This window comes from Trematomus bernacchii, unplaced genomic scaffold (genome assembly GCF_902827165.1).
Source record: "Trematomus bernacchii unplaced genomic scaffold, fTreBer1.1, whole genome shotgun sequence".
Classification (NCBI taxonomy): domain Eukaryota; kingdom Metazoa; phylum Chordata; class Actinopteri; order Perciformes; family Nototheniidae; genus Trematomus; species Trematomus bernacchii.
In genome coordinates this window covers 211,454-221,959 of record NW_022987728.1, presented here as the reverse complement: position 1 = coordinate 221,959, position 10,506 = coordinate 211,454, and the positions used below count along the sequence as shown (strand labels likewise).

Below are 10,506 nucleotides of genomic sequence, written 5' to 3'. Positions count from 1 at the left end.
GAGGAGAGAGAGGGGAGAGAGAGAGAGAGAGAGAGAGAGAGAGAGGGGCGCATATTAAAGGTCACCTATTATGCAAAATCCACTTCTTCATGTCTCCTCTACATCAACATGTGTCCCCTCTTCTTCATGTCTCCTCTACATCAACATGTGTCCCCTCTTCTTCATGTCTCTTCTACATCAACATGTGTCCCCTCTTCTTCATGTCTCTTCTACATCAACATGTGTCCCCTCTTCTTCACGTCTCTTCTACATCAACATGTGTCCCCTCTTCTTCACGTCTCTTCTACATCAACATGTGTCCCCTCTTCTTCACGTCTCTTCTACATCAACATGTGTCCCCTCTTCTTCACGTCTCTTCTACATCAACATGTGTCCCCTCTTCTTCACGTCTCTTCTACATCAACATGTGTCCCCTCTTCTTCATGTCTCTTCTACATCAACATGTGTCCCCTCTTCTTCATGTCTCTTCTACATCAACATGTGTCCCCTCTTCTCCATGTCTCTTCTACATCAACATGTGTCCCCTCTTCTTCATGTCCTCTTCTACATCAACATGTGTCCCCTCTTCTTCATGTCTCTTCTTCATCAACATGTGTTCCCTCTTCTTCATGTCTCTTCTACATCAACATGTGTCCCCTCTTCTTCATGCCTCTTCTTCATCAACATGTGTCCCCTCTTCTTCATGTCTCTTCTACATCAACATGTTTCCCTCTTCTTCATGTCTCTTCTACATCACATGTGTCCCCTCTTCTTCATGCCTCTTCTTCATCAACATGTGTCCCCTCTTCTTCATGTCTCTTCTACATCAACATGTGTCCCCTCTTCTTCATGTCTCTTCTACATCAACATGTGTCCCCTCTTCTTCATGTCTCTTCTTCATCAACATGTGTCCCCTCTTCTTCATGTCTCTTCTTCATCACCATGTTTCCCCTCTGTGGAAAGAGACTCTGAAAGTTTCAGGAACAAAGATTCTCTCTCTTTTTGTCCTGATCCATTTCTATAAAAACCTGTCTGAAAATGAGCTGATCAGATTTTGGCCACTTTGTGATGTCATAACGATGTGTTGGCTTGAGTAACCATTAGCCAATCAGCACCCAAGGTAACAGAGGGGCGTGGGGAGGGGCTCCTTATTTTCATCTAAAGTAACAGACAGAGAATCAGCACTTTTGAAACGGGGCTGAAACAGAGGGGATTATGGGTAATGCTGCAATGATCTGTTTGGTGTTTCAGCCAATCAGAGACATGTTCTGTATATATCTGAGACCTATAATATGTTGATGAAAAACGGTATCATAGGGGACCTTTAACGTCCTCACACAGACACCAGGCTCTCCCTGCGACCACAGTGTTCTTGACTTGTCATTTTAAAGCAAGTTGTTCTTTTGTATTCAGCCCTGTTGCTCGATCAGTTACATATTTGTGGGTGACACACTTTCTGTGGTCAGACGTGGTCATGCTTCCACATAGTTATAAGACAATAAATAGAATGAATGTACAAGACGAGCATGTGACCTCCTTCACACACAGAGAACTCCAGCAGTGTTTCCCACACTTTTTGTTTTGATCCACTACAACACCAGGCCCGGTGTGAACTGAATTCAGCTTATGTCAATATACTCAAAGTAGCATCTCCTCTTATATCTAAAATCTGCACAATTATAGCCTATGCATAATGTCACATCAAATACAGATGAATCTTACTTAACACCTTAGCATTATGGCTAATAATGTAAACCTTGTTCTGGGGGTGTTGCAAGGGGAATATCGTCTGAATATTTCCCCTAAAACAAATATAATTGTGTAGGGACCATGAATTGCTTTGGTGCTAGATGTGAGATCATATTTGACTCATAGCGTAGTCAAATTAGTTCTGATATGAAGCTAACCTAGAACAAAGAAATACAACTCAGTGATACTTTAAAGTTGTGTTTTAAAATCAATATAACATATATTTTTCACTGAATTAATCTCTCTACAAGAACATATTCTGTCTTCCAAAAGTAGATAAGTCAGTCGCAGCAATATTGATGCAAACAGCTCTCATGTGCCCATCAGAAAACTGACTTTTGCACACACACATACACACAAATATACACACACCCACAAGCCTTGAGAAAGTGCTAGCAGCAGCAAACCCACTATTATCGCTGTGTGTGAACAAAGAAAAGCAGGAGAACAAAGGCGCTTCAGAAGATGTGCATTGTGACCTGCTGCAGTAATATTGACAGACAGAGAGCTCTGAGGACCTGGCAGCTTTTCAGCCGCAGACAGCAACAATTAGCAGCCAGCAGCAGCCAATCAGAAGCGGCCCTGAGCGGAAACAGGAAGCAACGCGGGAAGCTCTGATTTAGCGAGAACAGAGTGGAAACGGGTCACTCTGGGGCAGAAACAATCGCCTGAGCACAGAAGAAAAATGGCTTTTCATTTGAGGATTAATGGATGTATTCAGAATGTCCTTTATGGAGGAGGTGGTGCTTCCTGTCTGTGTGAGGAGAGTGTGTTGAGCTTTTTATGAGAAAAATGGTAATGCTGAGATAAGAAACTGACATGCAAACATAGACAGTAAGACAGGTTTGTGATTGAATAAGTTATTGACACTTATTTAATTATATATCTTAAGATTTTTCCTGTTGCAACAATGTGAAGCACTTTTGAAAGACGCTGTAAAAAAACTATAATTTTTTTTTAAATCACACACACACACACACACACACACACACACACACACACACACACACACACACACACACACACACACACACACACACACACACACACACACACACACACACACACACACACACACACACACACACACCACACACACACACACACACACACACACACACACACACACACACACACACACACACACACACACACACACACACACACACACACACACACACACACACACACACACACACACACACACACACACACACACACACACACACACACACACACACACACACACACACACACACACACACACACACACACACACACACACACACACACACACACACACACACACACACACACACACTTTTTTTTTTGCATTTTTTTCTTTGCTAGAATCTTAATCTCCGCCATCTTTACTTCACGAACACAGCCGCCACATTTCTAACATGACACGGGGAAGGAGAACATCCATCCACTAAAACAATACACCTGATCTGACAAGTTAGACTGGTTTAAACCTCCAAGAATGTTCCGGAGGAATGACATTAAGAAATGTGCTCTCTCTTTCTCTCTGTCACTGACACACCCTTCAAAACGTACTTTCTTTTACAATGTCACCAATCGAACTGTCTGGATTTACGCAACACACCAGCACTATCTTCAAGGCTACAAGAGTCAGCTGATGGTAATAAAACCCCACATGTAACGAGAGCCAGGTGTTAGTGAGAACACTGTGGAGTGAAGAATGTCATAACAATCATGATATGCTTTGCATTATATGCGAGGTTTAAACCAGTTTGTCACTTGCAAACAATCTGTTGTGCTTCTGGGATATTGAAGTTGTTTACCTGCACATCTTAAATTCATGTTGTAGCTAATAAATGAATGGGAAATGTTGGAGTGTTTGGGCTGTTATTGGCCATCTTTTGCACATCAAAAATCCATCTGAGAAAAACGTTTGAAGTGTCACTAATGCGCTTAATATTCAATTTCTTGTAACCAAATTTAAAAACTGTTTAAAATGACATGTCATCTATGAGAATGACACATCTTGTCACATGTCATACATCGCCATGTTTCCCCACCCTCTTCAAAAGCTCATAATCTAGTTTGTCTGGTTAGATCTCTCTGTTTTCCAGCTTTGAACATGTGTAAGTTGTATTATTTGTCATAGAGTAAATAGGTTAAGATAACAACAGTTTGTCCTTGTGTGCTCTTTTCTATTTAAAGTGGATTTGCCCCATTTACAGTAAACACAACCACTGTGACTGACCTTTGTTCCTCATTCATACAGTAGTAGCCCAAACACACTCTGTGAGACTCACATAACCCAAACACACTAGAAAAGAATAACAGGAATTTGTCATTTCCATACATTTAGGAGAAAAAATCAGATCAAACGACAAGCCAAACGACACCAAGAGAAAGCCATCAGAGAGATTTCAAGATTCCCTGATCCATAGAAAGTGGACTAAAATGCAAACAAGTGTTAAGGACCCCAGTTGGACCTCAGCTGCAAAGTTATGACCGTATAAAGAGGAACAAAGCGGCCTCTGTGACCCTAAACATGCATCACAGAAACATTAACCACATGAGTCAGTGCCTGGTGGGTTGTAAATGGTCTTAAAGATAAAAAAAAAAAACATTTAAAAAGGAGTTAAAGGCTAACAAAAGCTAACTGAAATGCAGCAGACCCAGGGGAAGAAAATACATAAAACGTGTTACTCAAGCTCAGCCTGTGTGACAGTCTGACAAGAGATGATGACAGGCTTTCTTCATTTAAAACTCCAGATTTGATCAGACTTAAATATCCCAAAACTCACCACCCTCCACCAGAACCTCCTGGTCCAGCTTCTTGCTCCAGAACTCCCAGTCCATCTTTCTCTCAGCCCAAAACACAACAAATCAGTCGCTGCTGAAACTCAAAACTGGAGTCTCTTCCCTCCTCTGAACTCCTCGAGGAAGTGGACTCCAGCTGAGCTCTGGGAGTGAGTCAAGATTGGCTAATGTGTCTGGGAAGTGGATGGTGATTGGCTGAGCTGGTCGGAACTGTTTTGAATTGGTCGTCGGGGTTTGGGAGCTGCTCTGATTGGCTTTATTCTGCGTATAAAAGGGGGGGGGGATTTGTGTTTATGAGGTCTTCACCTTTTGACTCCTGTGAGACCCTGGGAGTTTTTAAAGAGGTCAGGCTGTGCGTAAGGTGAATGTCAATTTAGTTCTGGGAACATCAAATGCTGAAAAGATCTATGCAAATACAATGAAAAAATACTGTGACGAAAATTATACGAAAATAAATTGAAAAGAAAATGATGTTATATTTGAAAAAATGATATTAAGTTCATAAAAAAATCAATTTAAAAGTGTAAACTAAACCCTCGTAAAGCTTCTGTTTACACTGTGAACCCATTATGACCTCAATCGTGCTCACATGAGTTAGCCTTTAATCGATATACAGCACTGTGTTACATTAGATAGTGTTCAACCACAAAACGCAAATCACTCCGGCAGTGGCGAGTGCTTACGTTGAAATGTTGGGACTGGACTATTTCTGTTATTTGACTGTCTGATGGCTTTGTGTTCTTGGAAAGAAATTGTCACCAATGACAAATACAAAATATAAGAAATGATGTCATTAATGTGAGGATTTTACTTGGGAAATATCTCAGCTGTTCACTTAGCTGTAGTGCAATTTAATAAGCATTCATGTGCTTTCTATAGCCTGTGAAGTGCAAGGAGCGCAGGAAACTGGAATGAACATCTGTTGTTATTTCTGATATTTCAAAGACCAAAAGATTGATCTAGTTAATAATCAATAAACAAAAATAATAAGTACAGCTTATTAAACTCTGCTCTCTACAAACAAGGGATGTCCTCCTGCTGAGCTCGGCACTCACTCGTGTGTGTGTGTGTGGGTGTCCTAGAGTACACACTATAATCTTACATTTCCACAGAATATCAACAAAACTGGACACCTTGTCACCTTCGTCATATGCCCGCGTCACAGTCTACTAACAGTAACACATGACGTTATATTTTCCAGATATACATGCACACACACATATTTTAAAAGGCTGACAGAAAAACACACACGCTTGAAAACACACCGTCTCCAGTATGGATTCGAACCTTGAACTCCTGAGGTCTGAGTTGCCATGGGAATTGGCGTCCCATGTGACCCCCCGTGACACCTGGCGACAACAAACAACCTCTCTGTACCATGTTGCTGTCGTGATGGGCTGTCATTAGCAGCTTGAAATCATATTTACTGCGTCAGAGGAAATGTAATAAAGTAGGAATGTGCGTCCCTGCCGTTGATTCGATTATTTTGTATGTCCAGGAGATCACGTTTTCCACGTGCTGGAAGGAGACTCTAAAGTAACAGGACATGATGTGACGGTCCTACTGGAAAATTACAGAGACAACTTTTAATAAAAAAACTCCCTTGAAGAGGGAAGGAAACACTTCTGAAGAGTTTTGATCAACCGGGATATCCTTACATTGATGTTTTGAACGAATGAAACACACACACCCTAAACTTATCTTACAATCTGCAACACAGAATTTCAACTGGGTATTAAAGAGGCACCATTATGCTTTTATCTTAGTGTGTTCTATAGGTTAGGGTTAGGGTTATGACCCAGCCCTACAGATAATATATTATGTTGTGAAAGTCCTGCACCTCAGTAATACCTCACTCACACCAACGCAACTCCGGTTCAAGCTCCGTGCTCGAGCTTTTCAGGTTCAGAACCGGTTCTTCGGTCCAGCTCCGAACCGGCCCTGAAACACCGTTGGCGTGAATGAGGTATAAGAAGCTGAATTGGCAGGTAATACTTTGCAAACAACACCTTCCAGACGTTATGAGTGATCTCAGTGACAGAAAGCGTATGCATGATGTTTTATCTCCAAACAAAATGTCCGATTACAACAATCATTAGCACTGACTGAAGGTTTCAGTGTTTGAGTCACACCTTTGAAATGTTAGCTTAGGATGATTATAACTACAAGGCTGCCATTATGACTGTGTATAATGCACTTTATGAGCAATCTAATGGACCCAGAGGAGCGTCTGTGGTTGAGTATGTGGTTGAGATGGTAGCGTGAATGTGAAGAAGAGTACTGCAGTAAAAAGGAAGGAGCTCAGAACAGCCCTTTTTTCTTTCATGGAAAATTAAAAGAGGGTTTTTTCTACTACATGCGAAAAAGCTGGACAGATTGACGGCTGATGTGAAATTCAAAATGTCCCGGGGTGACCTCTCCTTTAGGCGTAGGATAAGAAACACTGATACGTTTCATTTGAAAGCTTGTTTGTCTGCTCTAAACAAATATATGTAAAAATACTATCACCTCGCCACACACACACACACACACACACACCACACACACACACACACCACACACACACACACACACACACACACACACACCACACACACACACACACACTCACACTCACACACACACACACACACACACACACCACACACACACACACACACACACACACACACACACACACACACACACACACACACACACACACACACACACACACACACACACACACACACACACACACACACACACACACACACACACACACACACACACACACACACACACACACACACACACACACACACACACACACACACACACACACACACACACACACACACACACACACACACACACTGTGGGTAACAATCCCTATCCAGCATTTAGACTTGCAACTCCTCCTAGGCTAACACTCTTAAATAAACATTAGGGTGCAATGAGTCCCTTAGCAACAGGTTACCCAGGGAGAAATGATTAGCACGGTTTAAAGAGGAACTGCTTGGCAACAAGTCCAAGTGCTCGCTAATGAGCACTTTCCACTGTCTGAGAGGGGAAGAGAAGTAGGAAGAGTGAGTGAAAATGCGAAAAACCCAGGAAATAAAATGCTAATTGCTAAGGATGCTACGGATGTTAATACACGTTTCTTTCGTATATCGGCACAGGGACCTATTTTATTATCTTCTGCCGTTCCAAAGTCATGTCAAACTTTAATCTTGGACGATGAAATTATTTTGGCCTCCTGATTTCCCCGGAGCCTGACACACAATTATAATCAGCTAGAGCAGCGAATCACTACTATCAGGAAAACTCCAGTTTAGCTGACCCTCCAGTTTCTACTCCACTACACACTCAGATGGGTTGAGGATTTTCTTTCACAAACCGCCGTGTAATTTCAAAAATACATGGTTGTCGGTTTTTTGCTGACGCAGTGGAACCAGCCCCCAAGAAGCTTCTTCCATTCAGAGAAAAGCTCGCCTCCAGACTTCCTTCCTGTCTGGTGATGTCACTGTGACCTCAGTAGTAACCAGGCAGCTCAAATCACTGTCTGACGATTATTTGTTGTCACTTCAAAATGCACTGAATCGTCCTGAAAGTTTTAAGTAATCTTGCCGTGGGTGTTATTTTCAAATAAGGCCTTTGAATCTTTGGATCAGTTTTTTTGTAAATGTGTTGTTTTTAATAAAAGGACAGTTGAGTTTTTTTTAGTGGTGTCAGATGAAAAGTCTGATGCAACATGTCCACAGTCATTGTTCCTCATAACTATTTGTTCTTCCAGTTGTTTTCATGCTGAATCATATTATGTTGTTATCAAATTTGATTAAGTCTTCACTTATTTGTGTTGCTTCCAATAAGCTAACTGAGGTCTTAAACGGACACCATGATGATATACAAGCAAAGCAGACGTCAATCATTAACGTGAGATAAATCTTCTCACTGCACAGTCAAATGTATAAGTCATTTCCGTTTTTTGTTTAGCTTGTTGTACAATCAGATCAGTGACATTACGATGACATCATCAGTAACCGAGCAGTGTAGAAACCCAGAGTACACCAGAAGTACAGTGACTCACTTTAATGGTTTTCATTTCAAAGGTGAAGCCAAAGCAAAGCAAAGTAAATCCATAAAGTATGTGACTGAGTGAAGGAACATGCAGTAACTGATTAATCGGATGTATGACCACGACTCACTCAAAGCATGTGACACACACACACTCAAAGCAGACTGTAACTAACACACACACAGAGGACAGTGAAAACAAGCCCTGTCATATTGTTTATGAGAACATAATGATAATAATGGGATTTCAGCAACACTGCAGCAGTCCAAAGGCTGCACAGTTGTTGATTGTGATGTGTAATGCCTGTTTCAGATAGTAGATAGTAAAGAGCAGGATATGAGGGCATATAAAAGTAGAGGAGGTATGAAATCAAGAAAGATCAGCAGCTGGGTTTGAGCCAGAGATGGTTTGAATGTATGGTCAAACCAAGGAGTAACCCCCTCCCCAAGCTGTCTCTGGACCCTGACTGGAAACCATCTCTGTTACCTGAGCTGAGGGGAGGGTCATCCTCCGTGGCAGAGAAGTCTAGCGTGGCTCCTGCAATGTCCACCATCTCGTCATCATCATCTTCGCTGGGATGATGAAGGCTGTCAAAGCTCCCGCTGCGGAAACCAGCGTTTTCCATCTCTTATAATCCTGTTTACAACCCAACAAGAGTCCGGTAAACACACATCCTCTGCCGTTTCATCAGGATCATATCAACAGGGGTGTGAAGTAACTAAGTACGTTCACTAGAGTACTGTACTTAAGTACAATTTAGAGGTACTCCACTACATTTAAGAGGTACATATTGTATTTTTACACCACTACATTTATTGAATACTTTAGTTACTTTACAGATGTGGATGAATGATGGTAAATATAATCACGTCTTAAATTAGACTTGAGTTCCACCTGGAGTAAATTCACAAGCTACCCTGCAGTATACAAAGTCATTAGCTGCACCTTTACCAGCTTTGAGAACACTTTAATGATCAATCATTATAACACATATCATATATATTATTCTGAAATGGACCAATCTGCACAATGCCTACTTTTGGTAACTATATTTTGATGCTGATACTTTTGTACTTTTACTTGAGTGACATTTTGAATGCAGGACTTTTACTGTAACAGAGTATTCCTACACTCTGGTACTTCTACTTTTACTCAAGTACAAGATCTGAGTACTTCTCCCACCTCTGATAAAGACATTAAATACATTTAGTGGAGTAAAAGTACACTATTTACCTCTGAATTATAGTGAGGTAGAAGTACAAAACAGCGAAAAATGTAGATACTCAAGTACAAGTACTTCAAAATTGTACTAGTAAAGTACAGTAGTTGATTAAATGTACTTAATTACTTAAGTGCACCAATGCATCATAGCCAATGATGCCAGCACAGCTCCAGTTACAGGGAACTTTTTTCGCAACAATGTCCGCCACTATTCTTCGTATTATTAATAGAACAAACTGGAAATATCACATAGAGAAAAGAAGATAACTAGCCTAACGTTAGCTTAAGCCGTCACTGTGGTGACAAACTGACAAAAATAACCGTTGGTCTTACGTACTTACTTACGTTAATTGTCAACACGCTCGACCCACTTTACATGTATTTGATAAATAAGGAAGGAATAATGGTAGAAAATGGGTTGTTTTTTACCTGAAAGAAGGCAGCTCGGAAGAAGTCTTGTGACTCGGATTTGTCGTCTTCTCACTGATTATGTCAACAGTAGCCAATGTAAACTTGACGCTTTGCAGAAATCCTGCGTCATCCTCCGGCCCAAAAACAGCTTTTAAAAGGTAGGAAATCACGTATAAGAAGCCATGGTTTAATATTATGTTGGTAAGGTGCAACAAATAACAAACTAGATGGAAATTGCCCGCAGTACGTGGTGTTTTGCGATTTAAAACTGCAAAGGCTAGCGTCAAGTTAGA

General features: G+C 41.1%; 1 long non-coding RNA gene across 2 annotated transcripts; it reads right to left on the bottom strand.

Moving 5' to 3' along the window:
* Positions 1 to 856: 856 nt before the first annotated feature.
* Positions 857 to 10,506, bottom strand: LOC117494600. 2 transcript variants are annotated; one of them, XR_004557109.1, is made up of 3 exons: positions 10,232 to 10,506; positions 9,068 to 9,217; positions 857 to 895 (listed from the first exon to the last, which is right to left on the bottom strand). It is a non-coding gene; the product is annotated as an uncharacterized LOC117494600 (long non-coding RNA). The 2 variants fall into 2 exon arrangements; XR_004557108.1 differs by having other exon boundaries at positions 859 to 932.